Raw genomic sequence first — 20302 nt, forward strand, 5'->3', positions numbered from 1 at the left:
CAGGAGCAAAGCAGTGGTGTCTCCTCTGTCCCCAGCTTGATGGATGCATTTGGAGGCAATAATTAGCACCAACTCTGTGCTGTATTGGAGGCGAAAGCCTGAATGAGTCTTATGAAGGCGATCTCTTGCTTCCATGAAAGAGGAAAGCTATTGGTTTATGTATTTTTCTGCTACCTTCAAAACGGAGGGGAGCAGCGAGATGGGTCTAAAGATCTGTGGCTTAGTGGCATCAAACAGATGCTTCTTTAACGATGCACTATTGTGGTCCAGGTATGGAATGCAGGTTTGTGTAGGATTTGAATAAGCACACGCAGTTTAAAACGTCAAATAAAGGGGCTGAGCATGCAGGGAATCATAGGTATAAGAACAGTGACTGTTCCTGTATCATTCCGGTAGTGGTTGCTGAAATGTTCTGTTCTGACTGTATTTGTTCGGCAATGAATATTCCAACTCATTTTAAATTGTCTGCGGAGTAAACTCTGGAGTGGATCATGTCTTCTTGTCCAGGGTGGCAAACTAGTACAGTGTGGGTCAGGCCCACTTTTGGAAGAGATATAGTCTACTTGATCTGGGTGGAACTCCCACTGTGGCAGTTCGATGGTGTTGGACTGAGTGCATCCAGCTGATCATTTTGTTATTCAGGTAGGTGCTCCACGGTGATGTCGGCCTGGTGGGAAATGATCAAGTACCTCCACAACAGCCGTTCGCCTGCAGAGGCCAGAACCTCATTCTTCCCTGCTCTTTGATCTAAAAAAATCAAAGTTGTGTGGTCTGTCCTGAAGAGGAACACTTGACTTGCCAGTCTCTGAAGGAACAACTGCAGCCCCAGTCTTAAGGCACAAAGCTCCAGGATGTTGAACTGCATCTGACCAGAGGCATCTGGTCGATAGTTACTGCATGTGGGCTCTGCAGTTCTCTTCGGATGCATCCATCATTAGCACCACACTACCTTATTCAGGATGGAATAGAAGGCATGCACGGAAATTGGTGGGAAACCTCCACCATAGCAGTGCTTGCTTCATCTGCTTGGTGACTTGGGCCAAGTCGTCTCACAGGCTGCCCATTTACTTCCATTGATTGTCTAGTTCTTGTTAAAAAGGACGTCAGGGGGGCGTGATATTGCTGCAGATGGAGTGAGATGCACGCTTTTGAAGCTCTGGGCCGCCGCTGGCGAAATCAGCCTTTTAAGCCTGCAATCAGCGCCGGTGGGGCCTTACCTGGGCAGCGACTGTCTGCAGAGAAGACTCGGGCTGATTCCTGGGGGCCTGGTGACTCCCCTGGCCAGTGGATAGAGGCGTGTGCAGCGGCGGACAGTGCAGGCTCCGGCCTAAGCGAGCGTGTCCGCCATTTTGAGGAGCTGGGTTCTGAGCGCTCCCGAGTGGGCGATCCTTGAAAAACCTACGATCCCAGGACTTCTGGCGGTGGTGCGGGGCCCGAGACGGACTTGAACTGCTCTCTCTCCGACATTCCTGGCAGCGCCATGGAGAGTGACTGCCCGTACCCCCGGTGGGAAAGCGCCTGCCGTTTCGCATTGTCTGCCCTGGAGTGCCCCTGAACAGCCGTCACCTCGGGGCGAGAGCTTGGAATGGAGATCGCCACCGCCTGTGGGACCCAGCACACGGTGAGACTCTGGGGGCTGGGAGGCGCCGGCCAGGATTCCTGGGGAGTGCCCGATCCCAGGGTTGCCTGCTTTTCTGCCATCTTGGGCCTCTATGCATGGGGCCTTGCCGGGACTGACTTAAGATGGATGTCCCCCAGCTGAGGTGCTCTACACCTAACGAGACACCCGGTCCTTCTGCGTGCCCCCGGTTGGTGGAGCTGCACTGCGGGCGGGGCGGGTCCATCAGGGATCCTATGTTTTCTAGACTGGGCCTGCCTGCCCTTGACTGCCCTTTGCCGCCTTCCTCACTCTGGGTAGCCCCGGGCGTGCATCTGTCCTGCCTCGGCGAGATCCCCCTGAGGTTTGCCGGCCCAACCTCCCTGCTGGTGTTTCAGGAGACAGTGAGGGGTGTAAGGTGGGGTGCTGGGGCCCTACGAAGTTGTCTCCTGGCTGGAGGACTGCTACTCCCCTCGGACATTCCTAGGCCTGGTGGAGGCCTCTCTTGACCTGACCTGCGATCATAACAGAGGCGTGCTGATCTTCTTGGGTCCCCTGGAGCCTTGAGAGGTGACTGGTGGCTGGAACCTCCTACATTCCGCCAGCCGGCGACGTTGGGTCGCCATTTGCACCGCTGGTTGTGGGGTGCCTGCCGTCCTGGTTGCTTCTGGGCTCACTGGGGTCTGCTTTAGAGGGCCCCCGGGCGACTTACATGAAATCAGTATATTGTCAGCACTGTGGCTGAATGGGAGACGTCTAGAGAGAGCATAGAACTGTGGGCCTACATACACACCCCATCGGTGGCAGGAGAGACAAGTGCTGACGCTGAAGGGAGAGACCGAGGCCACCAACTACCTACAGGAATGACTTACTGGCCCCGCTTGACCAGTGCTGATCAGACACCGGCAGAGACGAACTGAAGCATAGTCAGGTATGCGGGCGGGGGGGGGGGCATTAAAGCTGAAGAACTTAAGTCATCATGCTTTGCCCACGCAGCTAAGGACCTTTACACGTTTCCTGGAATAAAACGCCTCACCCCCACAATTCTGGACTTGGTGCGAGCCTGCTGCGGCTTTCCTACCATCTTTGAGGCCTAAATCCAGGGCACTCAGGCACAGCTGTGTGCAAGTGTCCAGCGACGCACGAGCATCTTTCCGGCGCCCTACTGGGACACCTGTCACCGTTCCGTGAACATGACTCGCTCCAGAGCTGGGAAGGAGCCACAAGCAACCCCCAGAGACACTACATTCATGGATCTGTGGAACAAGCCAGGCTCGGCCCCGGCGGCTGCTGCGACACTGGGGGCTTGTGCTCCTTCCGAGCCGGTTACGCAATCTTTCATGGCGCTGTTTATGCAAGAGCTCAAATCAGAGATAGGGTCTAAGCGCAAGGAAGTGCAAGCATATGTAAAGGAGCTCTGGAGAGACGTGGCGGTACTGGGTGGGTGAGTAGACGACCTTGAAAAAACCCTAGACGCTCGCACTGAAGACCAGGAACATATATGGCAGCGGCTCGCCACATTGGAAGAACAGCATATCGAGCTCCAGATCAAACAAGAGGATGGCGCCGGAACAACATACGCATATGAGGAGTTCCAATCGGGGAAGAAGGCGCGCCCATAATAACCTTTGTGGCTGAGCTGCTCCATGACATCAGAGGGGATGACGACGCCTCACCTCCTACCCTGGATCGTGCACATAGAGTCTCGGGACCACCTAGTAGGCCTGGTCTCATCCCTGATATTCTGACCCGGGTACACTTTTTTGTTGAAAAGAAGCCATCCTCAAGGCAGCCAGAGACAAGCCTGAGATTTTGTGCAGAGGTGCGCCCATCCAGCTGTTTCAAGATTTGGCTCCCACGACCCTTCGACACCAGAAGGACTTCCGACCCATCTCCGACAAGCTTTGGGAACTTAATATCCGCTATCAATAGGGTCACCCCTTCGCCCTCATGTTCCAGTGGGGGTCCAAACGCCCCGTGCTGAGATCCTATAGAGAAACGGCTCAACTACTCCATATTCCGCACTCCCCGCCGGCCAGTCCTTTGCATCAGCCTACTAAACCCAGAGTCCCGGTGAAACCTCAGTGGACCAGGGTACGCCGATCCAGACATCCTTCTTCACGTGACGGTAGCAGATCATCACAAAAAAAACAAGACATCATACAGCATATAAAATCTCTAGAAGGAGGCCCATCGCCCTCAGGATCACAAGTGTCTGCCATCAAATGACTTGCCTGGCACTGGTTGACATGCTAACCACCTGCCCCATAACTGGGGATACGCTCTGATTTATCGGACTGCAGCTGATTCACCCCCCTTCTCTACGTCCCAGAAGCCACATTAACAGGTGCCTTGTCTACACCTCAGCAGTGGCAGCCTGGGGCTGATCTCCAACGATATTGTCTTACTATGAGTGCAATGACCGACCCCCTCTCCTATTCCTGGGACAGTGACATCTCCGGGACAGCTTGTGCTGATGTGCCTGGCTACTCCCTTGACTGGAATAGGCCTTGTTGGCCACGTTGGCCGCTGTATTATTTAAGTTACTTTTTCCGTTCCCACCCTTTTCCCTCTCTTTCCCTTCCCGCTCCGTTCGCTCGGCGGGAGGGATATATTGAAGCTTGGGAGAGTTTTGAGGCGGCAGCTGCATCTGACGATAGGTGACGATGACTACAGTACCTTGTTTAAAGATTATCTCCCTTAATGTGAAGGGACTCAACTCCCCCAACAAAAGGCGCCAAATATGGCAGTACCTTGGCTGCAAAATCCCAACATAGTTTTCTTGCAAGAGAACCACCTCCTCAAGATTGACGTACCACGCATGTCCCACCCACGTTTCCCTCATCAGTTCTGGTCTTCAGCAGTCACTAAGACAGTGGGCGTAGCTATCCTCTGCAGGGCGGGCATCCCCCAGGGAGATACTAAAGTGATTGGGGACACTGAGGGCAGACTTCTTAAAGTGGAGCTCAGGAGAGGGCATCGCACACTCACCCTTTGGAACATATACGCCCCAATCAGGGTCAGGGCGCCTTCCTGCGCAAGATTTTGAGGGAGCACCTAGAGCCGGTAAACTCGGATCTCATAGTAGGAGGGGACTTTAATCTAGTGTGGAATGTGGAACTAGATCGATGTGCGTGCGCCTTTCACGGGATGGGGGCTATGGCGGCGGCAACGAAAAAATCCTTCACTGATTTAAACCTTGTCGACGCCTGGCGAGGGAAAAAACATTTACAATGCAACTTTTACAAAGCACTACCATTACAACAAAACTTTTACAACGCAACATCCATTACATCGCATACAATTACAACGCAACCATGACACTACAACGCATACCACTACAACGCATGTCATTACAACGCATACCATTACAACGCATAACATTACAACGCATAGTACCCTTACACTTTCCAACACTTACCCCACTGTTGCACCCCCTGGAGTTAAAATAGTAATTTTTACCCCTACACTATCCAACACTTACCCTACTGTTGCACCCCCCTGGAGTTAGAATAGTAATTTTTACCCCTACACTATCCAACACTTACCCTACTGTTGCACCCCCCTGGAGTTAGGATAGTAATTTTTACCCCTACACTATCCAATACTTACCATACATGCAATGTAATGTAATGCGTTTTAATGGTATGCGTTGTAAAGGTAGTATGCGTTGTAATGGAATGTGTTGTAAAGGTAATTTCTAAAAATTTGTTGTAATGGCATGCGTTATAATGGAATGCGTTGTAATGGATGTTGCGTTGTAAAAAATGCGTTGTAAAGGTATGCGTTGTAAAAGTATGCGTTGTAACGTCATACATCCGCCTGGCGATATCACTCCCCGGATCTTCAGGACTACACTTATTACTCCCATGCACACCGCTCCTATTCTCGCATTGAATTTCTCTTCGTGTCCCACTCACTGATCAAAGATACTCTATCGGCGTCTCTCTCCGGTATATTGATCTCTGATCATGCGCACGTGGAGTTACTACTGCACGAGCGTTTCTCCCACCCAGAGCGACCTAATAGATGGCAGTTCCCGCCGCATATTCTTAGAGATCCAGTGGACAGGGAAGAGCTCCAGGCTACTATCACATCATATTTCGAAACTAATGACCTCCCGGAAACCTCTCTCCCCGTTCTCTGGGATGCATTCAAAGCTAAGATATGTGGCGCTCTTACATCCATAGCCATCGCTAGGGCTTGGGAAGCCCGGTTGTACGAGACTAAACTCACGCACGTAATTAAGACGCTCGAGAAAATGGATCAGGATCGTCCTTTGGCGACACACAAAAGGCGTCTGGCTGTCCTCAGTCCTCTGTCTGTGCATAGAACAAACAAGGCCGAACAGGCTTTACTTGTGTAACGGCAGCGCTACTATGACGGTGGTGACAGGGTAGGTACTGTCCTAGCGTGTTGCTTGAGAATGCGGGCGGTTAAACCCCACATTGCAAAATTGAAGCTAGGGGACGGATCATGGGCTACCACAGAATCGGCTAAGCTTCAAATGTTCCATGACTATTATGCGTCTCTTTACTCGAGTGATCCACCTGCACCGGATCTGATATCGACTGCACTGGATGCGTGTACCTGGGACCCTCTGATTTAGACACCCTGTCTTCCGGCACTCAGAACATGGTTGCCGTCCCCAGCTCTACGTGCATGCTGCCAGAGATGGTACCTGGTGTAGGGAGAGCAACACTCTCTAGTAATGTGATGTGTCTTGAACCTGGTAACAGGGCGTCACAACTTCCCCCTCGTCCCATATGCTCATCCTCCCCCACTATCCTCTTCTTATCCTCCCCCCTCCTTATTGGTTGTTTCTCCTTTGTTATTCTTTGATTCATGATGTATAGCTTGGGATACGACAATGCCATAATGATGCAGCTATGACATGCTTAATAGAGACAGCATCTTACAACGATGACACCAGGCCTGGTGTCATAGGGCCTTTGTCCCGGCCTCTAAATTATTGGAACTCTACGATGCCAGTATGGGAGATTTTTGCGTCCAACTCGGCCCTTTGCCTACAATATAGTTACTTGCATTAAGTAATGGAGCCCTACATGTCATTTTAGGCCCACAGTGTTAGCTATGCATGGAGTTTTGATCTGCCCTAATCGCTATTCCCTTGAACTATCTGCATGCTGTTGTATTAAGTAATGCACTATGTTCTTCTATATAAATACCAATAAAAACATCTTGAAACAAAAAAAAGGACATCAGGCCCAGCACAGATTTGTATTGCCTGACCATAACTCACTGCATCACAGAGAGGGTCTTCGCCATGGCTTAAACACCATCGCTCTGGCCGCCAAGGGAAATGCCTTTGCCATCTGAGTGTCCAGTATTGCTCCCAATAATTGAAATTTCATTAGTGGTTACACAAATAACCTGTTGATGTTTAGTGGCAGTCTTAACTTGTTAATCAGATTGATACAGGTAGCTGTAGAAGCCTTTGCCTCTTCCCTTGATGCATCCTTGACAAACCAGACGTCCAAATACAGGTACACTTGGTGACCCTTTGATCTGAGGAAGGCAGCAACTAGAGCTAGGCACTTGACGAAAATCAGGAGTGCTGATTTAAGGCCAAATGGAAGTTCCTTGAATTGATAGTTTGGTCCCACCACTGAAAAGCGGAGGATCTGTCAGGGCTTCTGGTGTACAGGGATGTGGAAATAAGCATCTTAAAGATCAAGAAAGGGCAGGTAATTTCCTTCCAGAAGCTTCACAAGGACATCTTAGAGTGTTACCATGCATAAGGCCTGTTTTTCCAGGACCTTGTTCAGCTCCCATGGGTGTAGAATAGGCCTTCACTGTCCAATGTTCTTCTTTATCAAAAATAATCAGAGAAAAAAAACATGGTTTCACTGGGCTCTCAGAACACCCTTAATCAGTCTCCTGAGGAAGATGAGACTCTTTAATTGTAGCTTCCTCAAGTGTAGATGATGCTCCTTATTAGGTGGGCAGACAGGTGGTTTCAGTACAAACGCCAAAGTATGTTCCGAGTGTACAATCTGCCACACTCATTGACCTGGTGTTGTGAACTCCTGTGTAGGGGGCAAAAAGGAAATTCTCCTTCTGAGCTGAAGATGGTAGGGAGGGCAGCTATGCAGAGTTAAGCTCTCTTGGTTGTATTAGGAGCTTGATTTAGAGATGCTCTCCTTTCATCTAGGAGATCTGCCATACCCTTGTCTTTAGTTCCTGTTGGATGTTTGACCCTGGTCCTTTCCTGTCCTTTGTGGGTGGTAATATACTATACTGGCAGAAACCTCCTCTGTAGGCCTTGGATCTTTGTGACCCAAGAAAAGATGTAAATGTGGGACATTGATACTGCAGAACTTTCACATATTTCTGCCTATTTTAATGTTTTGTAGGGTATCACCTGCGCATTTTTAAAAAGGGCGGGTCTATCAAATGGCATGTCCAGGATCTTTGCTTTGATCTCTGGATGAAAAGCTGTAGAATTCAGCCATCCCTGCCTTCTTAAAAGAGTTGCTACTGCCAGTGACTGGATACTTCCATTGCCACATTGATGATGGTTCAACATGTTAGCGTTCTTTCCTTGATTATTGCCTTGGCAGTCTCTCTTTTTGTCTTCAGGGATGAGGTCGATAAGTGGCGAGATGTCATGCCACATCTGGCAGTTATACCAAGCTTAGCTTGATAAGGCATTTGCAGCTATAATTGATGTTGATTTTTTTTTTAAAGAACATACTTTATTAGTTTTTTCTTTTGCCAACATCATGCTGCAAGAGCCATTTTATAGATGTACCGGTTAAGATATAACATTGGCATAAGTAAACAGTATGATACTTATGTATTTTAACAACCAAGAGAAAAAGAAGAGAAGAAAGAAACAACAGAAAAAGAAACAAGTTACGGTAGAAGATGTAAGGAGAAATATCGTGAGGAAATGCCCATGTCCTTGTGTCGCTATCCTGTTGATCCATCCAAGCATTGTGATTCTGAGTAAAATACTTACCCAGTAATAATTAATAGAAGGAAACAGAATAATGTGATTAGTATTATGAGAATAGAGAAAAGGATAAACAGTTCAACCATTTTGGGTGTAACAGAGAATAGATGCTTGCATAAAAGTATTGTAATGTAGTGTACACATACCTAGAGCATCCTAACCTATCATGTCTAGGGTGAGTGAATCTGCCAAATCCCTGTAGGGCGATCTAACTCCTAGTTATCTGTGGTTTAGTGTCATCAAGCTGCCAGTCTTGTTGTAGAGCTGGACAGCATCCCTCGCATGACGTAAACAGGAATCAGCTGGGCTGGAATTCTGGCATGGCTCAATCTCTCAGTAGCAATGCTCCAATATCTAAACAACATCATGATGTCATATACATAATAACATCCTCCAGAGTGCAGCACACATGGAAGTAGCAAATCATCATTATTGACTGTTTATGTGCAGGTAGGTGTCCCTTCCTGAACATAAACAATCATTCATAGTGTTTTGATGTTTCTATGTGTGCTGCAAAATGCAGCACGAATAGAAAAAGCAAAAATTAGGAGAATGAAAAGTATTTCTCCGCGTTTCACAATTCTAATTGCATGGCATTCGTTTTTGGCACTGCCTCAGATTTACACCTCCTTGTAAATCTGAGACAGCGTCAAAAATCAATGGGTGTAGCAGTGTAAAGCCTACAGCAACTTCCATTGCATGCCCCTTTCATGCAGATACCTGTGTGAAAGGGTATCATATTTACAAAGTGGCGCTAAGCCACAAAAAGTGGCTTAATGCCACTTTGTGAATATGGAGCAGGGCATTGTGCTACAGGAACATCATTGAAAGTGACGTTCTGTGGCGCAATGCCCTTGTAAATATGCCCCTGAGTCTCCCTATTCTGACATCGGTATTTGAAAGGTAATATCCATGACTCGTGTAACTACCCCTCTCCTGGAGTCTCATATCTGCCCACTTGATGTTGTTGTAAGCAGTATTGAAAGTAAAATGTCGAAATTGGCAGAGAAATAAACCCCTGGATTACCCAATCTGCGGAAGGTGAATGGTAATTTCTCTAAATTCATGTGTAACATGGTATACGTTGCATCCTTTTTGGCCAGGATAGTTTGTTGTTTTTTAAGGTTATATGGAAGAAACAAGCTAGTGGCATTATGAATTTCCCATTGAAAGCAGCCAGCCTGAAGTGTCTACAGAGTCCAACTCAGTAACATTATAGCCCTAAGCTGTAACTGTCCATGTTGTAAAAAAGACACTCTGTATGATGTCAATTACAGATGATACTATGTTACCCAAATAGTAAATCCTGATGGTTAGAGGAGCCATGCCATTATCTACTACTGCCATAGCCCCTTCTAAATTTGCCCTATTCATTTTGCGCAGTCTCGCAGCAGCTCCCTGCTGTGAAATCTTCCACACTTCATTGTATATTGCATACAGAGACTTTTGATGTGGTCTTTGGTGATCTAATAAAAAAGTCCTGCAATCCTGTGTTATCAGAAAGAAAGGACAAGTGTTCTTTCAACTGAGACAATGATGGGGTTTTTGCCAATCTAAGCATAACCTCCCAACACTGTAAGTAGTTACCACCCCTGAGTGTCATGTCTGCGCATATCGTGTGTCAGGCCTACTGATCCTAAAACGCGTAGGTGTCACCCAGAAAACAAGCCTGAAATATGTTAGTGTATAACTCCCACACTAACCATCCGTTTTAATTGGTCCCTGAAGAATTGTCTGAGCCATTGCAAAGCATGGTGTCTAATGTTTCCTCTGTGCAATTTGTGTATGGTTGCCAGTTTGCAAATCATGCAAATGTGGGAATGTTTGGTGTACTTAAAACCTTTATCTTGGCCAGGCCACGACAAGAAGGTTGCTGCAGTCTGCTTCAGTACAATTATTTATTGTGGTAAAAGGCATGTTCTAAATAAAGCATCTTTGCCCTGAACCTGTCAAGTCTTAATTCCCCAAATTGATTTCACATCAACATTTCTTTCCAAAAGTGAAACCCTTGCATAGACAGCTGGGAAATGAAAGATGTAGAATAAATCAGCTTGGTGTCAGTGAGCATAGTTTTCCCAGCCCATAGGATGTGAGTTCATAATAATAAGACTCGGGGACAGCTGGATTGTGACCTGAAAAATAGGCAAGCTTTTGTGCAATACTTTTGAGCTACCGTGTGGTGGTGTATGGCAGTGTTCCTATTGTGTGTAATTAAATACTGCACATGGAGTACATGCGTTTTGCAGGAAATAGTGGCAATAATGATGAGATGAAAATGAAACAATTCATCATATTTAGTTGTGCCCTTATACATCTAATTTCCATTAAAAACTATTAAATGCTGTAGATCATCTAGCATTTCATGCACTTCATCATTGTCCCAATCATCAGAGATAGTACTAGGAGTGATAAAGTCATGAAGAGGAATTTTAAACACATAAGGAATTTGAATTAATTCAGTCGCTATAAATATATCATATGATAAATTCACCTAAACAATTCCACCAGCAACAGCCAGGAGGGGCTCCTCCGCTAAGGCAGAGGAGCATCGCCCCACTGCTCTTTGAGCAGGAAAAATGAAATGATAATAACATAGTTATTATCATTTTATTTTTCGCAGGTTTAGGCTGGGTTAGGGTGGGGTGGAGCTGGAGCTGGAGGCACAGGGGGAGGAGTGGTTTGCACACTCCAAGTGCAAATGACTGCTTGGCCCAGCCAAACAGTCATGCATACTTCGCATGTTCCTCAACAGGCTGCACTACACAGCCTGATGGGGAACATGCCCAGGCCCCCAGTCCACATCTGAGCACCAATCAGTGGCAATCAGTGGCACTCAGACCATTCACAACTCTACATTGCAGTGTTGTGATTAGTTTAGGGGAGCCAATCAAAAGACTGCATTACAGCATTGTGATTGGCTATGTGGAGCCTGGTTGCTTCCTGGTTCCAGGACTAACCACAGAAGCAGAGGAGCGATGCGGCCGGTGGGAGAGTTAAGTGGTATGTTTTTTTTTATTTCCCCCCCCCACCTCTCTACCCTCATTTCCTGCCATCTGCTACTTGATACAGCAGAAACATTCCCCAGGGAAATGTTTCTTTTCACTTTGTGTGATGAAGCATGGGGTGTTAAAATTAAATTCAGCAGCAGTGTTCTGGGAGATAGTGTCTGTTCAGAATCAAGAAAAGAGTCACAAAACCAATCCAAATGCAGAAGAAAGCAATAAAATTGTGAACCAAATGTATGCCCAAGGGGGATAAAGTATGTCCTTTGCAGCCACATGTAGAATTCAAGCATTATACCTTGAGGCAGTGAAGTGGTGGGTCAGAAGAATCTGAGGGGAATTCATTTAAGGACAGAATCCTTAGTCTGTTTGTAGAGACCTGGCCACCAACAGCATTGCTGCAATAATGAAATTATAGCTACCACCCCTGTGTGAGCAGATGCTAGGCCCTAATGTGCTGCTAGGGTTAATCCTAACCTGCAATCAGAATTTGGTATGATGACTCGTGTATTACTTGAGTATGTGGCAAACATTCTTTGAGATTTTCCACCTGTGCTTAAAGTGTTTTGCACTAAATAGGGTACCCTTTGGAATCTCTAAATCCATTTTGGCTCCAGTAGTGTAAATACTTGTTTTAAGACTGGACACAATATTTCGAACCACACACCATGAGTTTGGGAAATCTAAGATATGTATTCTCAAGTGCCAGAATTAGAGCCCTAAGTTCTGCCAGCTGCACTGTGCAATCACCTAGTGACTGTGTATAGGTATTGTGAGGGTGGAATTCACCATCCTCCATTCTACCCTTAACAGCAGTGCACGCTGCAGAATATTGGTGTTTTGTCCCTACGGCAGGCTGTGCTGAACCATCAGAATAAATTAAATCATACTGATCAAGCAGCAGGATTTCATTAGGCAGAGGATATTCATTTTCGTATTCCAGGTATGCTTGTGTTTGCAGTGTAGAGTCAAATCTGTAGTCTCCATCTGTTGTCGCGAGAGAGGTGGCCCACTGTATCCATCTTGGATTTTATACCTTAGCATTAGGAATGCTGACCTTTGTGACAGTCTCTAGGCCTGAGGCTGGAGTCACAACAAAAATGCATTTCCCCTGAGCCAAGTATCTTTCTCTCACTACTTCAGTCTATACTGCCGTCAGAATCTTTTCTGTCGGTGCAAAATGCAACTCAGTATTAGTGTATAAAAGCAATTTATATGAAATTGGTACAGTGTCCCCTTCATTGAATGTAATGTAGGTATACCCTGATGCACCTGCAATTATACGGCTCACCAGGTTGGTGGGGGTTACACATGTGTGTAAGTGTTTAGAAGCTAGCATGTCAACTTGTACGGAATGTAGTATTTGAGTGTGTTCAGTAGTCCAATGTGTGCTTGAAAAGTCTGGATATATCAAGTCATAGAATAGTTTGACCCACTCTGTATTGACTGAAATGCATGTTCTGCCAAAGATCCGGAAACCCAATTATTGAATTCATAGCCTATGTGAGCAAATCCCAACACTATGCGATCTACTCTGGCCAAGCGAGTTGAAAAGTCATCCTCCGCTAGATATATGTCATCAACATAGGACAATGTCTGATCATAAAATTCTTGCAAAAGTTCTGTAATGTGGTTGGAAACCAACCCTGGGCTGTTGTTATACCCCTGAAATAATTGACAGAACTGCTTTTGATAACCAAGCGCACTGAATGTGGTCAAGTTCTTGCTTTTAGATGCTATGTTTTGACAGAGAAATCCATTTGAAATATTTAAAGTGGTTTTGTATTTTTTCCACACTATGTTATTCATTAGTGCTGCGCTGTGCGTGTTCTGTAATGTAAATGTGTATGTAGCTGTGCTCAGATGTCTTTAATCTAATACTAGATGATATAAATTGTCTGGCTTCATTACTGGAAACAAAGGATTATTCATAGGGGAGGTGCAACTTTCTATTACACTGTGGTAGACAAGTTGTGTGAGTATCTCTCAAACTTGTTTTTTAGCCTCATTTTATACCAGTGAGACAATCCCTGCCTGCTTTTTACTGTGTCTTCTTCTTCCTGCATCTCCGCGTACACCAACCAGCTGCACTCCTTCCCCCTCTTAGGACCTACTTAATAGCGACCGTTGAGCGACCCAACTGCTTTGGCCCAGCCCCAGTTACCTGGACCCGGCTCTCTCGCCTTTGAGGATCCTGTCTTGCTGCTGCTCTCTCTTTCTCCCCAGCTCTCTCACACCTCTCTTACTTCAGGTCTCTTTCTCATTTTCACCCCGTATTGCTCCTTCTGAAGCTCTTCTTCTCCTTTTACTCCTCTTGAATCTCTCTCATTCATCCTCCCTCCTGAACAATTAGCCTGTAGGCCACCTCACACCTTTGTGTGCCCTCGGTGGACCCTGCAAGCCATTTGAAAGCACAGGTCTGCAGTATTTTTGTGGTGGGCACAAAATTTGCCCACCGCAAAAATACACTGAATTTTGAGGTTTTGGGACGCAAATTTTGGTTTTTTCGCAAAATTTACCACCCAAAGCCGCAAAATCCTGGGGTCTGATCACTGGTGAGCTGCAAATTAGTCCGTAAAACATGAAGTCAGGGAAAACAGATCCAGAAAAGCACAGACAAGTATTTAAGGAGAATAGAGTGACCACCTACCATTGAGTCAGTTCCTGGACAAAAACTGTAAAATATTTTAACATGAGATCAATTTTAAGAATCACAATTTTGGAGAAAAGGTCAAATTCACAAACAGAAATTCCGGCCATATGGTTTGGCAAACATGCACTCCAAGGAAAAGTTGACGATGGTAAATTAGGGATGATGTGGTCACAGATTTCTGCTCTTTTAGTATTAGTGACACCAACAGTAGACCTCCATTTTTTAATTTGAACATTGAATTGGTAAACCTGGAAAGATTTGCTACCAGAGTTCAGAGACCAACGCTGAATTGATAAAGGCTGAGCAACAGTTGATAGGTATCATGAACTACTGCATTGTGTCTTAATATATTAACTAAAAGTAGAAAAACACTCAACCCATGATGCCTGAGGTGGGAGGGTGATGTTACATGTTAGTGGTGGCTTAGGTAACTTCATTGCAACATACCACTAAAACAGGTCTCCAAGGTGTAAGTCAATGTATCTTCATGTTATTTTGGAGGATGACAATGTTTTCAGGGAAGAGAAGTCCCAATCCCTGCTTCCTATCACCACCAACAACTGAAGTAGAAGCAAAACTTCTGGCTTGTCACAAGGGTGAGTTTAGAAATAGGGTCTCTAGTTGGAAGAGGTATACAACCTGTCCAAGCAGGCACCACTGTCCTAGTCAGGGTAAATCACGACACACCTGAAAGCCTGTGCTCACCCTCGGGTAGACTAGCATAGAGAAGTCAGGCTTAACTTAAGAGGTAATGTGTAAGGTATTTCTGCAACACTTAAACCAGTAAACTGTGAAAACACTACAATAAGCCTCCACGCCAGGTTAGAGAAATAGATGATGCATTTATAAATAAAACAAGACAAAAATCTATCCAGTTGAAGTCGAGATATACATTTTTAAAGAGTAAATGCATGTATAGCACTTAGAAGCAAATAGCACTGCGATTGGAGTGCAGGCTGGATGCAGGACCCACACAGGGCCCACTGAGCAAAAGTACCTTAATCCTTGTTGCAGCATGAGATGGGTTGTTTATCTCCCCATGCAGGTGAGGTGCTGCGCCACATTTGTCTACGGAACCGCGGAGATGCATTGAGTCTGTGAGCGAAGCTTCGGTTCCGAAGTGCAGTGGTTCTGAATATGATGCACTGGGTTTCTCCACACTGTGGAGGCAATGAGTCAATTTTATCCACTCAGTGGTGGTAATGCGTCGGTTCCGGAGTGGTGGTTCCAAGTGCGATGCAGCGGTTCTGATGGTGATGCACAGATCTGGTTCCCACAATAGCAGCAATGCACTGATTCTGCTCTTACAGCAGAGGATGTGTCGGTTCCATTAGAGCAAAGCCCTAGGTCCACTTCCAAAGGTTCAGGACTGGGGTGGTACCACATGACAGAACAGACTCACAAGCAGATGTGTTCAAAGGCTGGAACAAGAGGGGTCTAAGTCTTTTGTGTCCCTGAAACATAGGCAACAGGAGGCATGCCAGCCAGCCCTTGGAGTAACTCTGGGTTCAAATGATGCAGGTCTAATCCTTCTCACCTAGGCAGGGGAGCAGGCTGGCATTAGGTCAGCTCAGCAAGGCAAGAACATAGCAAGGCAGAGATCAGTTCAGCAGCAGTTCAGTAGAGTGGCAGTCCTTTCAGCAGCCCAACAGTTCTTCTTCCTGGCAGAGTTGTCACAAGTCCAGAAGTGTACTGATTTGGTGGTGTCAGGAGTCCAGTACGCATACCCAGCTGTGCCTTTGAAGAGGAGCAGACTTAAAAAAAAAGCTTTGAAGTGTGAAAAATGTCATGGTCCTGCCTGCCCTGGATCCATACTTACTACAGGACAGTATGCAGCTCTTTGTATGGGGACGGGGGCAACCTTTTCAGGTGTCAGCTCCTTCCTCCTATCCAGTACAGTGAGACCTATCAGCAAAGTGATGGACCATCTCAAAGTGAATGGCTCATCAGGCACACCTAAACTCCCTGTGTGTGTGGCTGTCCAGAGGGAATGCCCACAGCACAGCTGTCTCCCATCCCAGATGTGTATTGGATACAGGCAGAAGGCACAGAATGGTTTAAGTAAGGAAAATGTCCACCTTCTAAGCGTGCTCTGGCAACAAATGATGGATAGAATGCTGAATAATTCAAACATTCACCCCCTTCCCCCACCCAGTTAAAAAATCCGGGTTAAATCCATCCTTCTTTTGCTCACTACGCCAACCCAGTTTGGGCCCACCCATATACAAATCAGTCTTCACTCTGCTCCTTATGGGAAATTTTACTTTGGAATCTTTGGTCAATGGATCGTTGTTACCTGCTGAGAAGTGTAGAGGGGAGAAATAATTCATTAAATCAAACTACAAATGTTAAGAACCATGACTCTGAAGAATCACAGTTTATGAATTCTAAGTTAGTGGGTTTATTACAAAGCAAAAAATAACCGAATGTGCAAGCACCTCAAAACGAGGTAGTAGAAATACATGGGAACTAATACAAATCCAAATGCAAGCTTCAGGCACTGGAGCAAAAAAAGATTGACAAATTCCAAAAATAGGACTCAGGCAATGATTGCCCCTACATACACAGATACCGAGGCACACAAAAAGTAGTCCATACAGTATGCAGGTTAGTAACCATAGAAGTAATTCAAGGTAGACCAATTTGAGTATTTTTTTCTTTTATTCTCTGGTCTTGTCTTATCACATCAGTAAAACACACTGTCAGCAGACAAGTGTTTCGTCCTACGGACTTTTTCAAGGCCAAACGAATAGTACGAAAAAAAGAGCCAGAAGAATCAAAAGCAACGAGTCACAGACATAACTGAACTTCGTACCATGTAGTTCGGAAAATAATCTCCTTAGGTCGAAACACGTGTCGCCTGCCAGTGTGTTTTACCGATTTGATAAGACAAGACCGGAGAAAAAAGAAAGAAAACTCAAATTGGATTCCTTGAATTACTTCTAAGGTTACTAACCTGCATACTGTATGGACTACTTTTTGTGTGCCTATGTATCTGTCTATGTAAATGATTATCTCTCTAGAAATGTTTCTCCCTAGAGCGGACACCCTCCAAGTGGCTGGGGGGTATATTACCTTGAAAGCACCACAAAGCATTATTTGTCCATTTGAAATCTTTTCCAGAAAATATTCGAAATAGAGGTGATTTTGCAAAGGGCATAGCCACTGGTCTTTGTTTGCTTTGTGTCAATAATGATTGCCCCTATGTCTAGATCAGTCTTCATCGGGGAATGATAAGTGAAAAACATTACTCTGTCCCTACACTACTACTACTATGACATCCCTACTTAGCATTCCCCAGACAAGATCAGGAAAAGGTGTCAGCGCGTAAAGACTTCCTAAGAAGTATACTCGCATTGTATGGGTCAAGTAGCCAAAGCTACAGAGCTTGTTCTAAGATGCTCTTTCTCTCTCCTTCAATTTCCTCTCCTCTTCTCACAACTCAACCTCCGGGGCACTGTCCCTAATTCAAAACACAAAAACATAGAGCACACCCACAGATCACCTCATCTAGCTGGGCACTTCTCATAGGTGATTTTCCATTTAGGTTTGATACTCCCAGCTCCTGGCTTGATGACCTTGATTCCCAGGCCTCCTTCAGTGAGAAAGAACACCGTCTCCCAATTATCAACACTCTTTGCATAAAAGTATCCTCTCCTCTCTGAGCCTAACTCCTAAAACAAAAGGCGTTTTTCTAACTAACAAAGATGACTTTCTCTACCTGCAACATGAAACGTGCGAACAGAACAAATCCAACATGCACATGAAATTCACTAACAAGCCTAATTCGAGAGCTTTCAGGGAAAATACATTTCAGGCCTACAGAGATCGGCCAACATACGTGTGAAGCACATAGATCCTACAAATACACACATAAGCGAATATTTCATTTAGGCCTTTCCAAACCATCATGTTACATGCGCACAGCAAATGTATATTTCTTGGTGAGCAGTCTATGAAATCCTACACGTTAAACACAATTAGTCACATATAAGTACAGAGTTTAATATGACGCACATTTAACGCCAATGCATTGCATTACATGTGTTCAGCTTCATTAAGCAATTGCAAGCAAATACTAAGGGTTACATAATTTCAGAATATAAATGCCATGCTGTTTCTTTACATGGCATGAAACGATTCTATCATTTCACTTTAACATGGTATTACTGAGTGCACCCTAATAACCAAATATTAACACAACAAGAGAATATATATGCGGATACAGACTATTAGTGATTATGATGAACCCCTACAAATAAAAGAGCACCATCGCACTCCATCAGTCCCCCCTCTGATGACAAGTGTCATCACAATAAATCGCAACTCACTGGAGAAAGAACCAACCTAAACAGAATTGGTAGGCAGTCTTACCTGCCGAAACCTTTCTAGGCTCTTGAGATTCTCATAGTGACTGTCCTGCAGTCTCTCCAGTTTCTTCTGAAAGCTCCCTAAGAGATCTCTCAGCCTGACCTGCCTAATGCCAATTGAAAGCTTTTATCAATCCCAACAAAATGATCACACAAACCACCACTATGATGATGGGTTTCAAGATGTAGCCAGAGATTCCCTTTCTTAGGTTGGCAGACCAATTTCCAACCTTTCCAAAACCTTTTCCAGCCTTGTCCCAAACACCCTCTGTGGCCAAATCATGCACCTCATGGTGAATTTCAGTGATGTCACTTATATACTTCTTCAGATCTTTGCTGTTGTCAGGTATATAAGTACATCACTGTTGGACCTTCAACATTTTACAGACTCTGCCCTCTTTTGCTAACAGGATATCTAAGGCAAGGTGGTTCTGCATCACCGTAGCTCTTATCGACACCATCTTTTCATCTACAAGCAACAAAGACTGAACTGTATTCATTGACAACTTATCCACAATAGTTGACATTCTTTTGATCTTAATATCATTTAGAACCACTCCCAAACTCGGTATCATTGCTCCAAATACATCCCCAACAATTTCCCCTGCATTTATACCTCGCTCCTCTCTATGATGTCATCCACCTTCTAAGGGTTCTAAATCCTCCATGTGGTAGATTTTAGGAAACAAATCAGCCACATAACATGTGCCATACCAATTCAGTGGCAATCACACATAAGCATTTTTCCCACACACAAAGTACACATTTGGCACCACTTGCACCGCATCCTGCAAGAATCTTTTTGCAGTAGCTTCAATTGTGAAAATGTGATCACACGCATTCTATCCCACAAAGATCTTATCAAAGTACGTCTGTACCTGTCTCACACAAAGCTTTCCTCGCCGCTCAAAATCTAAAGCTATTGGACCGTAGCTCCCCTTTTACTTTGGGCGCTAACTCCAGCTTGGTCCATTCAAATTTTCCTTCTCTACGATTAAGTTTTACTGTTAGTTGCCTATGTCTATCTTCCACTTGATCTACAAACTTCTTTTCTATATCAATTAACATACATGTTAAATTATGATAATGTGCATAGGCTGTATCCAAAGTGACGGTAGGTATGAAATACTTCCCCACCCTATCTTCCTGCTTAAAATACTTGTACTTATTCAGGTGCTTGTAAGCTGGAACTTCTGAAAGCACAACATCGCAGTTAGAGAAGTAATACTTATAATGACCCTTACCGTATTACATACTAAGCAACAAGCTACATGTAATACCATACGTCGAAGGAAGATGGTGATAACAAATACCCTCCTCCACTGATGCAGTCAGTCAGTCAGTCAATCCACTTTATTCGATTAATTAAAATCATAAAAGTACAGCACAAAATTACAAAAACCACTAAACAAATAAAACAACACATTAACAGTAAAATTCATCAGTAATAAAACATAATGTGTCGAATTATATAAAATTTCCTTAAAATATAGATGTATGGGCTTTAAGCATGAATTATCATAGAAAGTTTCTTTTTCCTGTGGCGAACAGCAGCAACAAGGAAACTAGCAATATTAAAAATGTCCCAAGTACTGTTAAACATCTTGTTTGGTCGCAATTGGTGGTATTAGTTCCAGGTATAGGCGCCACAAAGGAAAGTACACCTGTATTATTAACAGCGAACACTTATTTGGACGGTGC

This window comes from Lissotriton helveticus, chromosome 1_1 (genome assembly GCF_964261635.1).
Source record: "Lissotriton helveticus chromosome 1_1, aLisHel1.1, whole genome shotgun sequence".
In the NCBI taxonomy this organism is placed as follows: Eukaryota; Metazoa; Chordata; class Amphibia; order Caudata; family Salamandridae; genus Lissotriton; species Lissotriton helveticus.